The sequence below is a fragment of the Cryptomeria japonica genome, chromosome 3 (assembly GCF_030272615.1).
Source record: "Cryptomeria japonica chromosome 3, Sugi_1.0, whole genome shotgun sequence".
NCBI classification, from domain to species: Eukaryota; Viridiplantae; Streptophyta; class Pinopsida; order Cupressales; family Cupressaceae; genus Cryptomeria; species Cryptomeria japonica.
In genome coordinates this window covers 144,988,026-145,004,296 of record NC_081407.1, presented here as the reverse complement: position 1 = coordinate 145,004,296, position 16,271 = coordinate 144,988,026, and the positions used below count along the sequence as shown (strand labels likewise).

At 37.5% G+C, this 16,271-nt stretch overlaps 1 protein-coding gene across 15 annotated transcripts in view; it reads right to left on the bottom strand.

Annotated features, from left to right (window-relative positions):
- LOC131037827 (calcineurin B-like protein 4) overlaps nucleotides 1–16,271 on the bottom strand; it is a 247,356-nt gene that overhangs the window by 125,553 nt on the left and 105,532 nt on the right. The gene's annotated exons all lie outside the window — the stretch shown is intronic.

Sequence of the window (16,271 nt, the reverse complement as noted above, 5' to 3'; positions counted from 1 at the left end):
GGACAGTGAGGGAACTATGCTGAAGCTTCTAAGGAGTCGTTTCATTTTGAGAAGTCTAATCATGAAGAGTCATGTCTCATCGATTTCCAAAGGATGCTATCCTTTCGGTTTGAGAGCTATTCATACTTATGAATATAAATGAAGGAGAAGATCTGTCAACGTAATATAGCTGTTCAGTCAGAGAGAGTTACCAAGGGAACGAAGAATAACGGAGAATAAAGGGAAATGGGAGGAAGAGAGGCTGCGACAGCAGACTGAGAGAAAGGTAAGAGGTTAGTTTGTACGCCATAGGAATATATATGTGTGTAGACGTGTGTGCCACACAGACACATATATGTTTATAATGGATCTGTCATATGTGATATATCACGAATCTCTTTGACAGAGTTATAGTCTTATCATAATATTGTCTCATGTATATGTACCGATATATATATGTATGTATGTAGGATCAATAATAGTAATTAAGAAATATGTAGAGGCAGGCATAAATTATAAATTAAAAATGATAATGAAATATAAAATGTTATATGAATAACAATAATTTGGCTATGTGATGGAGGCTATTGGGAGAAAATCTCGTTAGCCTGATTCGAGATTATGATAATCCCTGGTAGGCAGTATATACTGAGTACTCATATGCATATATGTCAAAGGCTTGGGTGTCGGAAGCTCACCCAAGAAGAGACGGATCTTGCTACTCCTCTCTGGTAAACTTGGATGATAAGATGTATCATCCAAGGCAGGGATTGATCATATATGACGATCTTCCTTGGTAGGCTTGGATGTAAGATGCTACATCCAAGACGGGAATCGAATTATCCATCGATTTCCCTGGTAAGGCTTGGAACCATAATGGATTCCAAGAAGGCGAGCATTACAACCGCCTAAGGACATATCCCAATACTTCATTCGTATCCTTTTTATTACCTAAGAATTGAGATTAGTTTTATTAAGTAATTGAAGTTTAATTGCAAATTAGATTAGTAATATATATTTTGTTGCATTCTAACAGTCTGTTTTGCAGGAAAGTGATCTCTAACTAGTAGGGACATTATAATAAATGTACTCATACTTATAGTTTCAGGAACACACGATCTGAGTATCTAATTACTTACAGTTCCAGGAATCAATGTTTATCGAAGAATTTATGTTCACGATGTGAACCTCATCTACAGCATACATCTTTCTCTAAGAGTTTATGTTCACGTTGTGTCTCTCATTTACAACACACATCTTGCTCCCAGACTCCCCTGATTCTCTTATGTTGAAAAAGAGAAACCATAATTCCTATGATCAGGTCTTTTAATCAGTAATACGTCCAGTTCAAATAACCTCACAAAGTAAGGAAAGCTTATGGTAGCAAACACGTTATAAAATACTGAAATAAGGAGTTTGATAAGTTAAAAAAATTATAACTACTATGGCAGTTGTAAGACAGTTGAAGAGACAGTTGAAACCACTTGGTTGATGGAAAACAATATATACTTTGCTTGTGTTCAATAGTGTGTGTGAATGTGGTGAGTGAGTGAGAAGAGTTGTAATCTCTTATCAATCCATGATGAAATTCCGATTGTGAAGACATTTTTGAATACAGGAGCACTGAGAAGAAAGCATATCATAGAATTCGATACTGCAAAGTAAGAGGATATTACAGAAGTAAAGGAAAGAAGTTTGATACATTTTTTATTACAGTATGTGTACTATAATGCTGTATGTATGAATTATATTGTGACAGATTAAAAGTATAATTCAATCTGTATTTCAGTTAGTTTAATTCAAGATCAAGTTCAGTATCAAGAAAACAGTGATATATCCCCTCTAATAAGTTCATTCTAAGATAATATGAACAGGCCATCAAGAGATTGCTGACAGTACTGAGAATATACAAACATATTTATAGAATATTATTGATATTACTGTTGTAATGTATGAAAAAGAACAGTATAATTCATGAACAATAATGTTCAGATTGTGATATCTTTGTAATATTTGTAAATCTTCAAAGTTGTAACATCTAACTTTGCAGATTTGAAATCAGAGACAGTATGTCTCATCTGTAATATTCCTTTGGTTGTTGCCACAAGGATTCTGAGTTGGTGCTCAGATTGACAAGGTTGTGCCTATAAGGGTTGGTGCTCTCAAGTGGGGAGATTGGTGGGTTGGTGCCCTTCAAAAGTTGTAAACAATTTATTTGTGAAGCTAGATTAGGACAGTAGATCCTAGCAGCATTTCTCACCGAGGTTTTCCCATCCTGGATTTCCACGTAATCTTTTGTGCATTTGCTCATTGCATGGTGCATCACTTTCAATTTTCAGTTTCATGTTGATTACACTTCAGATTTCAGATTAAAAAGTTTTAATAAGTTTATCAAAAGGTTTAATTGAATAAGGGTCTAAAAGTTTTATTTACTACCGATCCACCCACTCCCCCCCCACCCCCCAACTACCAACCTCAGGAGGAAAATTTGTGTTGTATAAACCCCACAAACAGCTAAAAAATAAAAAATAAAGCCAACAATACTAATTTCTGAAGTCTTGATTTGTCCCATCTTCTTCTCTAGGAGTAGCCGCTGCAAGAAACTGATTTTCCAACTGTCCTTGGCTACCATAGTCTGATTTTTCATCATGTGAAGGTGAAGAAGCAACATGATCATCCAACCAATCCATACCATTACTACCCATATCGTTAACATGCTCTATGCTATCCTCCACAATAGAAGTCTCAAGTGAAGACAACTCATTCCCCATGGCTGTCCTTGACTCAGCCTGTCTAACAAAGTCTTTATATAAATTTCTGCCTATCATGGGTGAAGTAACTCTATTCCTTTTTGATTTCCCAAACATTCTTCGAATTCCCTGTTGTGTTTCTGGATCACTCAACAAATCATATAAGTTCTGCATCAATTCAATAGTGGATTTGTTGAAGGCCATCTTTCCCTTTCTTCTGATTGTAAGAGACTTCCCCAACAGGATGGCAGGATGTTGGCTCTGATACCACTCTAATATCCCTTGCTCTTGTAGGTGTAGAGATAATGATTTTTTCACACAAGGAATATTGTCAAACAATTCACACACCAGGTCTCAGTCTGCTGTTCTGAGTTACAGTCTGATCCAATGTTGTTTCCAGCACTAAGGATGCTTGCAAAAGATCACATTAATTGTCTAGAGTAGCAACACATTACATAATGGACTCAATCCAACTCCACTTATACATATTCATAACTTTCAAAGGTGAAATGCACATCTACAGCTATAGACATTTAATCAAACAGTTGGCATACCATCATATGATTAAGTGACATAGAAGATCTGATGCAACCTTATTACTCCTTGTTTTAGGAAAAAATAGTCTCCTTACAATGACTTAATCGAATGCCAAGCACTTGATTATTGATAGTGAACTTCAGAATGTCTGAAGGCACATGACAATCATTAAGACATGCATACAACTAATAAATACTAAGAGATTTTGATGCCAAAGTGAACCTGGTAGCATCACCTGGTTGAGGAATAGAAGAAGCAAGCAATGTCACGGACTAGGAAGCCTCCAATGATGTTAATTTGTCCTCCTTGTCAGATCGCCTCTGCTGCTGCTAATAGCAGTCTGATTCATGAGAGAAAGACAGCTGCAAATCCTCAATCTCTATTCGAAACATGTTCGCCTTTCCTTCACAAGTGTGGCGCTGTCATTATTGTTGAGCTTCGATGCCAAATGGATGTGTTATGAGCAAATCAAAGGGTGGAGGTTGACTGCCACTATTTTTTGTCTCAGACTGATATGTCAATGATCCTTTCACATTTCTCCCTCAAATTGCCTCAAATAGAATCGCCTAACATCTTCAAAAATATCACTAGCCTCAAATAAAGATTTTGATGCTCAAACAAGGTGGTTAGAGAAAAATCGTGGGGATGGGAGGTAAAGCTTGATTTACTTCAGACCTGTTCCATGGCCAACAATCTCCCAAATCCCACCTTCAATTGGTCTTCTACTGAAATCGCCTTTCTTTCCCAATGAGAATCGATGCACCAATGTGCCAAATATTGAAGGACTGAAAAATACCGCAAAGATATCAACCATGAAATTGACACGAACTCGATAAGCACAATATGAAGGACTGAATTATCCTCCACTCTCAGCTGCAACCCCTCGGAAGGTCTTTCACTCCCTCAGTTAGGCTATCAATGAGAGTTTTCGTTCCCAAAGACAAAGATCTGCAGAAACCCTTGGCTCCACAAAACCAATCAATTCAAATATCAAACAACCCATGATCAACAATGAGGCTGCCTCCTCTATTTATTCTTTTCCTCACATAGGTCGGCCTCCTTCTAGAAGATCCCTTTATCATAAAATAATATTTAATTGATTCTTTCTAGAAGATTCCCCTTAAATAATAATAATAATATTATTTAAGTGACTTTATTATTTAATTGCACTTTAGTTAATTAAAATTATCATTATGAATATAAAGTGCAACACATGTGACATCATACGTGAGAACACATTATCTCACTTAAAATCATATTAAAATGGAATGTGAAGCCACAAGCATCTACCTAGTCAACCCTCTCATCAACCTTTTGGCCTACGAGGATCAAGTAATAGACCAAACTCCTCAGCAGACTGATCCTCATGAAAATGGGGACATTACATTAAAAATCTGCCCTTTTCAAACAAATTCAATCCAGATTCTGTTGGGATCCCACAAAATATCTATTTTATGGTCCTGCAGGTGTTCCAAACCAGGTCCCTGGCTGGATTTGAACCAGACCTGGATATGGGGCTTTTGCAAGATGAACCAATAAGAAAGAAAATGTTCCTTGATGGAAACACTCCAAAATATATCCTTCTGTGAGATACAAGCTTGCTGTTCTATCCTACCTTTACTACTGTACTAGAAATGATGCACACTCCATTTCTTTACAAGATCAATTCCCTTTACAAATATATTAGGCCAACTAATAACTAATGTATCTTATTTCAGAAGTTACCCATGACCCATTATAGAAGCTATCCTTTGGCCCACTATATCTAAACATGAGTTCTGAGTGCCACAAATCAGCCATCCCATTGGATCGTACATGTTATAATATCACGTCCCTATATGTATATACCATTCCATCCCCCATATATCTAATTATATGTGGAATTATGAATTGGGAAGAAACCTTGGGTTCCTTGAGACATTTCAATCATAGCTGTTGCTAAAGCAATGAATTTGATTATTTATTTTCAGACATGGTTTGGTGATCTTCAACTAGACCTTTTTAGTTTTGTGGTACTAGAATTGTCCAAGATGGTCTTTTGTGCACAAATATCCTTGCATGATATTGATAACAATAGCATCAAAGCTAGTTGAGTGTTTATTTTTTTCCAAATTATAACACCATGGAAAACAACAATAATAAACCAAGTGGGAAGCCATGGCTGCAGAAATTATACCCATTATACAAGGACAAAATTAATAAATGAACATTATAAAGGATACAATGCAAAAATGAAACAAAAAAAGGCCTAAGTTTAGTGAAAATCACAAAATGAGAAGGTTGGTTATAGAGTTAGCAAACATGAAATAAGGTCTTCCTAGAAGAGGCAATGTTGGGCTATCAATGGGTTTTTTCCTAAACTACCACACCATGTGAACAACAACAATAAACCAAGTTAGGAAGACATGGCTGCAGAAAGTATGCCCATTATACAAAGACAAAATGAAAATATGAACATTATAGAGGAGACTGTGCAAAAAGAAAACACATGACTGCAATTTTTAACAAATCACAAAGTGTGAAGTAAGGTTTCAGAGTTATTTAACGAACCTGCTACTTTGTGGATGGCATTGAATCATAACAAAGAATCAATCCTACACGTTGAAAAAATAAATGATTGTATGACAGTCACTCCAAATATTCAATAAATGCCAGAAACGGGAAGCAAAGAACTAGAAGCAACAAGAGAACAAGAGCCTCAAATGGTTGTGAAATATATTAAAATCAACTCTAATTGGTTTTTAGTATCTTTTCATAACAGTGATTTGTTGTGACCTAATTCACACATCACCCCATCGCAGATGGGGACCCCTTGTTTTCGCTTTTTAGGGTTTTGTCCTAGCTTTGCAGTTTCGTAAGTCCATTATCTGAGAGTTTTGAATTTGAGTTTCTAAAGTCATCCTAAGCCAAGTTGAGAAATTATGTTCAAAATCATGTATGAATGTTGCCAAAGTGCTTAGAAGGTCTGAAGGATGAAGATCGCAATTGCTTTGGGTCATTTCTGACAACTTGCTATTTTTAAAAATTTCTGCTTTTTTGAAAGTGGCATATGGGTTTTGTTCCTCAGGTCATTTCATCTGTGCCCATGTTCTTAGAATATGAAAATCTTGTCTCGAAGTATTAAAAGCAAGGCTTCGAAAAAATTTCTTTTTTTGAGATTAGGGTTTTGTTATTTAGGTCATATCAGTCCTACCCATGTCTTCACATAGAACAATAAGTTCTTCATGTTTGGAAGCTGCTTTCTTTGCTCATCCTTAGTGAATTTTGGAAGAAGTTCATGCTGCAATCTTTTCTTTCTCGGAATATGCAAACTTTGATTAGCAAAAAGAAGTGTTAATGAAATAAAACCTTGTCTTATACCTGCTTGGCGATTTCTAGAAGCTTTATTGTTTTATTCCATCTTTGAGAAATTCGAACCCTTTGCTTTTTTCTAGAAGAAATCCCTTCAGTCTTAGCAACTTTTGAATGCTTTCTTTCCTTCTTTGAGATATGCGAACCTAATCCTTCTTCTAGAATGCGTATCTAGAAGGAAAGCTTCTTTATTTTATTGTTCTTATTGCTTTCTTCTTGAAAGCTTCCTTCGAATTTTGGAGAGTTTCATTGGCTTTCTTCTAGATGGCGAATTGAAAGATTTTCTTCAATCTTTGCAAATTTAGAAAGTTTCTAAACACTTGTCTTGATTTTATTCGCTTTATTCACTCCTCTACTTGGGCGAACTTGATCTCTTTAATGCCATGTCAGCAACTTTGCTTTTCAAACTTCAAGCGAATTTGCTCCTTTTGCTCACATATGCCATGTCATTAATATTATTGCCAACTTGGCAATTCTCACGCCAATTTGGAAGGCTTCTAGGTTGACTTACTAGACAAGGTGAACTTTCCACATCCTTGGACAAGTGCTTGGACATGTCTAGGCAGACTTGGATGAGTCCTTGCCACGTGCTCATGTTTTGTTGCCTTAGTTTATTTTGACTTGATTTTGCCTTCTTAACCCTTTGTAGGGGTTTCGCTTACTCTTGCCAAGAGTCAAATTAACCTGTGGTAAGAGTTTACTGAGTGTCGAACAATTTTTACTTGAACATGAAGCGGACTTGATTGAGTCTTGGACAATTTTCCTATGCCTTGGCAGATATTGATCCTGCCTAAACATCGTCCATGCTTGACATTCCTGGGCGGACTTGATTGATCATCTGCCATTCCACTTGTCTGACCTTGAGCCTTGGCGAACTTGACTGAGCATTTGCCATTTAGGCGAAATTTTCAATGTGCCATATCCAAATTGCTACCTTTATACTTGATCAACAGTTCATTTGGAATGAAACCCTAATTAGGGTTTCCACATTGCTTTTTGCACTTGGAGACCTAAATTTTTGAAATCTGAGAACATGGGCACTGATCATATGGTTGATCTTCTGGAACAAAACCCTAATTAGGGTTTGCATTTTGCTTTTTGCCCTTAAAGACCAAATTTTCAAATTTTGAGAACATGGGTAGTAATAATTTGGCATGGAGAGCCATCTTTTAGGGGGAAATAGGGGACGACTATTAAAATATACAAAATTTCAAATATTCATATGAGGCATGCACAATGACAAAGAGATTGTGCAAACACAAAGGGGTAATGTATTTTCTATATTTAAAGTATAGAAAATTTCAAATATTCAAAATTTTCCATTTCTCAAAATGTAAAAGCCCTAACTCGTCCTATCCTTAGGCCATTTCGAGGATAGGGACTGCCCCATTTTGGCTAGGACCACGTCCTCAAGTAACATAACTCGATATCCCTTCTCTTGTCTTATGTGAGAGCTTTCCTTTAATTTTGAATTGCATAAGTGGGTTCGAGGGCTAGCAAACCATCTAAAATTCTTTATTATCCAATCCCTTCTTAGTTTTGTCAAGGATTAGGATAGTTTATGAACCTTATTGAAGGTTCAAGAGGTCATGGGGATCTTGATGAGCTTTGAATAACACTTAGACAAATTTACACCCTTTCAAATGGACGATGTTGTCAAGCGAGAGAATGTTGGGGGAAAGCACCTTCGATAGGACATAGAAGAAAGGAAGAAAAGAGAATGTGAGGAGGCATGTGGAAAAGGGAATGTGCAAATAGGAATGCAGATGAATGATCTGCCAAAGGTCCAGGGTTCAAGGGGAACTCGAGAATAGAAAACACAAGGGTCCTAGGTTTTAAGCAAGTTTAAAACTCTAGGGTGGGAAATAAGGAAGGTTGGGGTTACAAGTTCCAAGGGAACTTGGAATCCCAAAACAAAATGCAAAGGTGCCAAGGCTTCCTAAAAACCTAAAAAACCTAGGTAGTGAGATAAGAAACTTGCCCCAAAAACACACACCTAGAACTTGAATTTTCTCACATAATCAACCCAAAAAGATGAATTCCAGCCATGACTCTATAACATGATCTCCAAAACAACATCACTAAAGATTTTGGAGAAAAACATATAGGTTGCTTATCCTTAGGTAAAACCCATCATGGGAGGCCCAACTAAAGATTTTCTCAGATTGGATATCAACAATGAGTGACATAGGGTCAAATCATACAAATGAGGTAGGACTTAGGAAGAATTTGGCACTATCAAACTAAATCCCAACACTATCCACAAGAGGGGAAAAGCTTTAGAATAGGGTGGAAACATCCGTTGCGACATAAAAGATAAGGAAAACCTACTAGAGGTTGTAAATGCAATGCTTCTAATCGACATACAAGCAAAATATCGATGCTTAGGCAAGAGACATGACCCTTAATAGCATAACCAAACATGCTAACTAAATGAAAAATTCCTTCCAAATAAAAACCGCCAAAGGATTTGGCTTCGAAAACAAGTCTCTTAAAAATATCAAACCCCAACCCTTAATGAAAGGGCATCAATTGTGATGAGAACATTACACAATAAAATTAATAACCTTGAAATAACTCAGAAACATATTTAAATCAAAACATTTAGAACTATGAATCCATAAAGAGTAAATATTAGAAACCAAATAGATAAAGTTATTCTTTCTCAAAGAAATAGGGTAGGGTTATGAGTGTAACCTCATTTTATCCATATAGTAAACTTTGCGGTATCACATAAGGTTAAACAATACCCAAGCTCTATATTTAATTCCATATAAAATTAGAAACATTACCCCTTGATATTGTTCAATTCTCAAGCTAAGAATATGAATAGCATACTTGAGAGTAGGAGAAATAATAATAAAGATTATGATAATTTCTATGAATTCCATAGTATACTTTTAGGACTTAGTTGAAATCCAAGGGTTGCAATATTTATTTGCTCTACTTCTCAAGAATCCTTTAAAGGAACAAAAAGATAGGCACTATTAACGTCTCTTAATAGAATAACCTAGCAATACATATATTTGGTTCAATGGAAAAGACCTCTAGCCTCAAAAGATTTTCAAATCCGCATTATAGGGTTGAGACCCCTTACTTTTAGGCATGAATGCCAAAGTCTCTCGTATAGGTAAGAACTCCTAGATCTTGTGCAACATCACTTAGCCATGAGGGATCTATTTCAAACCTAAGAGGTCCCCAACAAGACTTCCCAAATTTCCCCCAAAGGCTATCTCAAATCTCTAAGCCCCTCCTACTTTTCCCTACATGTCATACTTTTCTCCTTTCTCTACCTTGTGTCTAGTCAAATCCCATTCTTTTTGGATTAATGGTAGTAGGCAAATGCACTTGCCATTTCAATAGTGTTTATCGGCAGCTCCTCTTACTTTAATGTCCCTTCTTGAACCTAGTCAAATTGGTTTCCCATTAGCCTATTCCTAGGTTCCCTAAGGCATAGATTAAGTGGCTGCACTTGCGGGGGTATTGCTATAACTCCACTTTTCAAATGACTATTAGGATGTCTCCTTTCATAGCACTGTATGGTTATGAAGCTCCCACTTCATTGATTTTCTTTTTGGAGATTGCAGAGTACCTAGAGCCAAAGATCTATTACAGGAGAGTAAGGATATCATGAGATCTTTGAGAGATAACATCCAGCATGCTCAAAATCAGCAGAAGATGTATGCTGATCAGCATCATATTGAGCAAGCATTTGAGGTAGAAGACATGGTTTACTTGATATTGAAGCCCTCCAAACAATCCACTCTCAAAAAGAGTGGGTCAGAGAAGCTGAAACCTCGCTTCTATGGACCTGTTGACGTGTATTTTGTACACAATCATACACAGAATAAAATACCTAAAGGCATCTTATCCTCTCTTGAGAAAATAGTCTCTAACTGCTGAAGATTCGCGTAAAGGATCAGTTAGGTAGACTCCAAGGTTCTTTTAGTGGGGTCTCCACGTGTGGACAAGCTCCAGTGGTATGATGTGATTTGCTGGAATCACAAGGGGACTTACATTGAACTTCCGATCTGCTTTGCTGGACACAGGCTCTTACTAACTTAGATTAAAAAAAATAGAAAAAGGATAAGGGCGAAGAGAGGATCTAATCCTAATACTAAGAATGTAGGAGCAATGACTTGACCTTTTGATGAAACTCTAACTAGGTCTTGTTTTGACATCAATGGAACATCTACACAAGACTAGTGCAATCTTCTAAGGGGAGCTTTATGATGTTCAAGTTATCACCGCAGGCATAGATACCATCCAAGTTGATGCATATCAATGAAGAGGCAACAAATTGAAATTGAGCTTAGGCTGAATGATTCCAGTTGACTACGCAAGGCAAGTCTGCAATCAACAAACTGCTAGTAGTATGGATGTACGAATTCCACCATCAATCAATCACATTTCCTCCATTCATCTAATTATCTACCATCTAAGATTGAAGACTCAACAAGAAACCATGCAAATTGCAAGAAAAACGACATATTTCACCATTACTTCAATGAAAATGGAGTTTGTTTACAATCAATGGCAACAATTTCTTGCCTTGTCCTCCTATTCTACTCTCTAACTACTTTCAACTATTTACAAATCTCTCTAATTCTATCTAAAAATCTCTTTCACTCTAATTCTCCTTTTACAAATGAAATGTTTGGGCTTATATAGTGCCCACAATACAATTTGATGGCTTAGATCAATTCAAGATCAATGGCCAAGATTTTACAATGAAAACCCTAATTAGGGTTTGTTACAACCATTACATAACATTTAATGCTTGACCAATGATAAAATTGTATTGCTTGGACACATGTCCCTTCTAGAAAAATCGACCAATGGATAGCCGGGGTAGGTACATCGGAGTTTGTGCCACCTTCCATGAGTTAAGTACATTGAATCTGGACATGCTGAGATGGACTTCTCTGATTGGAGAAATGATGACTAGGACGCCACCTCATCTGACACTTGAAGCTTGCTAGATATTTAATTTGATGTCGTTGAGAGGCTATCTTTGATTAACTCTTGTTCTAACTCCTTTTGTCCTTGATGTGCAGGATGATGTACCTCGCCTTGGAACGCTGGATTGGAAGAGGTCGCCCATGTCTTGGCTTGATCGTCCTGGCGAAGACCGTCCTTGATCCGGCTTGATTTTCCTTGAAGAGACCTCCATTTGACGCCTACACAACATTTCAAAATTAGTAACATGATTTTGCAATACATAACATAAATTAGAGAGCAAATTTTAGGAAACTTAATGATAAGTCCTTTATTAATCATTTCCTAAAAACAACTGAGCTAAGGCAAAACAAAATTTCAAAATTCAAAATTAAGGCAATGACGATCAAAATTTGAAATTAAAACAAGAGATCTTGCCATACCTTACTTGAGAGCTTAACTCTAAAATGCAAAATAAAGGAATTCGCCTAGGCAAAATTTGAAATTCGATAGTCTTGATGTGATCTTCAAAAGAACGTTCCTCTTATCAACTTCGCCACCCTTCAAGCCTTGGACGTGATCTTTTCTTCAAGTTAGCAATTTCGCCATCTTTGATATGTCTTTGACGTCCTAGGCAACTTCGCTCAAATAGAAACTTCAAGTTCGCCTCTCCTTTGGATAGTTACTAGTGCCTTCTAGCTTGAAATGAAATTCGTTCCTCCTTTGCCTTCTCCAAGTCGCATATGAGAGATGATAAATGATGATGTGAAAATGAAATAAACTACCCCTCCCTTTATAGCGCTCACACCTCTCACCACCATTTAGGCCGACTTTGTAAAAATAAAGCAATTTAAATGATTTTTAAATGAATAACAAGGGCCGACCTCCATAAAACAAATAAATACCAAGCGCTCCATTTAATTTTTTAATGAATTAATAATCAATTATTAAATGCCTTCATTTTTAATTAATAAATTCGATTTTCTTACAAGGCAAAAATAATCAATTAATACCAAGCGCTAAATTTAAATGCCATTAATTAAATATCGATTTTCCTAGCATTTAAATAAATTCAAAAATGCGTTTGAGCGCCAAAATTTTTAAAAAACATGGAAAATATGTACCTCATCGCCCTGGTCCCTGACTAAGGGACAGGAGCGATCCATCACTTGGTCTTGATTTTTTGCACTTTTGACGTTCAAAGCCTTTAACCTCACGTTGGAATTGGCATTTTCGCTAGGATTTTCAAACTTGAGTGACTTGTCTTGCAAATAAATGTCCCTTAGATGTGATATCGCCCTGGTCCCTTGAAGAGGGACAGGAGCGATCCTGAAGCTCTAGCCAAAACGTGTCATCTTTCATCCTTGGTTCCTCGTTCATTGCCTCTTAAAGGACGTCCTTGACCTTAGCTATCCTTGCATTGTCTTGATTTTGTCGGAACATGAGTGTTTTAGTAAAAATCGCCTTGGTCCTTGTCCAAAGGACAGGAGCGATATGAGTCCTTTAACTTAATTGATAACACTTTTACGTTCAAAACTCTTGCATATCATCTTCAAAAGACACCTTGTACCTTTTACCCCTTTGCAAAACCTTGACTTAACGTGATTTTTGAAGGAATTAGCAACTATAATCAATATCGCTCTGGTCCCTTCCTGAGGGACAGGAGCGAACTTCAAGTCTTTGGGTTCATGCTTGCGTTCTCCAACTTGCAATCACCATCATCGTGCAAAATAAAGTTCCTTGATCCTTCGTGATCACTTGATGCTTGATAAACTTTCAAATTTTAAGCCTTCATAAGAATTTCGCTCTGGTCCCTTGGAGAGGGACAGGAGCGATTTTAGCTCTATGGGCCTTATTTCACTTTGTCACCTTCAAAACTTATATTCAACGGGTTCGTAATGTGCTCTTCTATTCATCCATGCCTTGAGATCGGTTCAAACTGTGCAAGAAAGTCATCCACAACAAAAATCGCTCTGGTCCCTTCCTGAGGGACAGGAGCGAACTTAAGCATTTTGGTCCTTTGTTGACGTTTGATAATCTTCAATTTGTCTTCAACGGGTTCGATTGACCTCCTTTCTTGCCTTCGAACATAAAATTTGCTTGATCTTTGCCTAGATCGTACCTTATGAAGAATTTCGCTCTGGTCCTTCAGTGAGGGACAGGAGCGAATTTGACCCTCTAGGCAAAACTTCATCATCTCATTGTTTTTGATCAAGTCTGGATGCTCTATCATGCTCATTTCGTCCTTCACCATGCCTTTGATGTCTCGATTCGTCCAAACAAGGTCAGGAATGGCTCAACTAAGCATTTTCGCTCTGGTCCCTTGGTGAGGGACACGAGCGAAATTTGACTTGTCGCACTCTCGATCAGGACAATTTTAATGGAATATAACATTTAAGTATAAGTGACATTTCCTTCTATGTTTCTTCTTTCTTATACTTTAAGTTATATTCCATATATACTTTCAGGATGTTTGAGAGTGGTTTCAGACCTCCAGGAGTTATATTGCAAAATCTAGTTTTTGGAGGTTTTTTCAGTTTCCAGACTTAGTCAAATTCAGGATCAGGGCATTCCAGACTTAGCCAAATTTCAGGATCAGGACCTCACTCAAGCCGGACTTGCTACCCTGTTGATCTCCCCGACAGCACTTCAAGTTATATTCATTTGATAAAATGTACCTCTTTGGACCTTCTCACATCGTCAAGACGTTAAAATCTTGCAAGGACAAAGCAAAATTGGATTTGTAGCTCCGGTCCTTCACTGAGGGACAGGAGCGATTTAGGCAATTAGCACTGTTATGGACGTCCCAAAAATCTTCAATTTATATTCAACGCATTTATCTCATGTTTTTCCTTGTTTTTGAACGTAAACTTGCCTTGACCTTTGTCTGGATTTTGCATAATGAAGGAAATCGCTCTGGTCCCTGGGAGAGGGACGAGAGCTACAAGGTACCTCGCCCTGGTCCCTTGGAGAGGGACAGGAGCGATATGGTCAATATAGGTCATTCTCCTTCGTTTTTGCATATCAAATTATATTCATTTGGCAAAGTATCTTCCTTCGGACGTCCTCAAATCATTAAACTTTCAAAATCTTGCAAGGACAAGGCGAAATTGAATTTGTAGCTCCGGTCCTTCACTGAGGGACAGGAGCGATCTTCCCCCTGGAGGCATTTCTGTGCTCATGAAAATCTTCAATTTATATTCAATGGAAAGATCTCGCCGTTCTCCATCACTTCAAACGTAAAATTTGTCTGGACTCTGCAAGAATGATGAGATATTTGAAAACGAGCTCCCGTCCTTCACTGAGGGACAGGAGCGATTTTGCTCCTACAGGCCAAAATATCATGATTTTACACATTTTATCACTTCACAAGGCGAAAACAAATCATTTGAAATGCCTAGGATCAAAAATCAAAAAAGTCAAAATTTGGTCAAAATTACTCAATTGGACAAAATTCATGTTTCATCATCAACACTTAGACGAATTTAGACTCTGCGTCAACATTCCAATTGAAAATTAGACCATTCTGGCGAATTCATTTCATTCAAAATTTGCATTCTAGAAAAGGAAACTCAAAAGCTCTCAAAAGCGACTGGATTCTGGTCCGAAAAGACGGTAATTAAAACCCTAAGGCTTGACCCTAAATCCAGACAACTAACAAACTAACAAAACCCTAAAAAAAAGCAAAGCGAAAACGAACAAAACGAGCAAAAAACATGGGTCCCCATTTGCAATGGGGCGATGTGTGAAAACGTCACAACATCTAGCGCCACCTTGAATAAATGTTGAAAAACATTTCAGAGATAAAGACTCAATCGACACCTAGAACCTCTGGAAAATTCAACCTAGCTCATCAAGAGATTAGAAAATGTACTCAAAGTAGAAGGAGAATCCTTAACCATATCTAGACACTTAGTCTTTGATTACCCAGGTGTGTGCAAGTGTATTCATTCCTCTCGACAAGACAACTATGACTTTCAGGTTCCCCTGTGATAGGCTACGTAGTATATCTGAACTTCAAAAGCATCCTGGATAGAGCCTCGCTGCCAGTCAGACGTCCATAGTCCCGACGAGGTTATCGCCGCAAGCTCACGAACATTGCTCCATTGCCAGCCAGGCGTCTATAGCCCCGATGGAGTTACTCGCATATTCCCTTTAGCCAATTTTGATATTTCGTTTCATTTCACTTTTCTCTTCATTTTTTTCTTTCATTTTCTCTTTTTTTTTCTCTTTTTTCTCATTTTTTCCTTTTGATATTGCTTTTTCTCTTCGTCAATTCCTTTGGCTTGTAAGCAGTGAAGCTTACTGGGGTTTGAGGATTGCGGTGGCGCTGAAGCCAGATTTTAGATTTTTCACCAATCACAGCTTTGCCTAAAAACCATAATGACTCGGAGTCTATTAATGTGTGAAGATATAGTAATCAACAGATGTCGGCATCAAGACACAGAAAATGATTCCCTTCCAAGTCAAATACAGGTCCTGATCAGATGATAAAGCTGAAGAGGAACAACCTCGGATTCCGAGCACTTCATGAATAGATATCTAAGAAATGAGTCTAACATAAGATCCAGGATATTGCCAGCGTGCGGGCAACAACACAAACGCCCTTCTCACAAGATGGAGGCTCCCACTCAAGACACCTAAACTAAAGCAAACCGACCGACAAACCGACCCAAAGCAAACTAAACTAAAACGCACACCAAAAGAAAACAACTA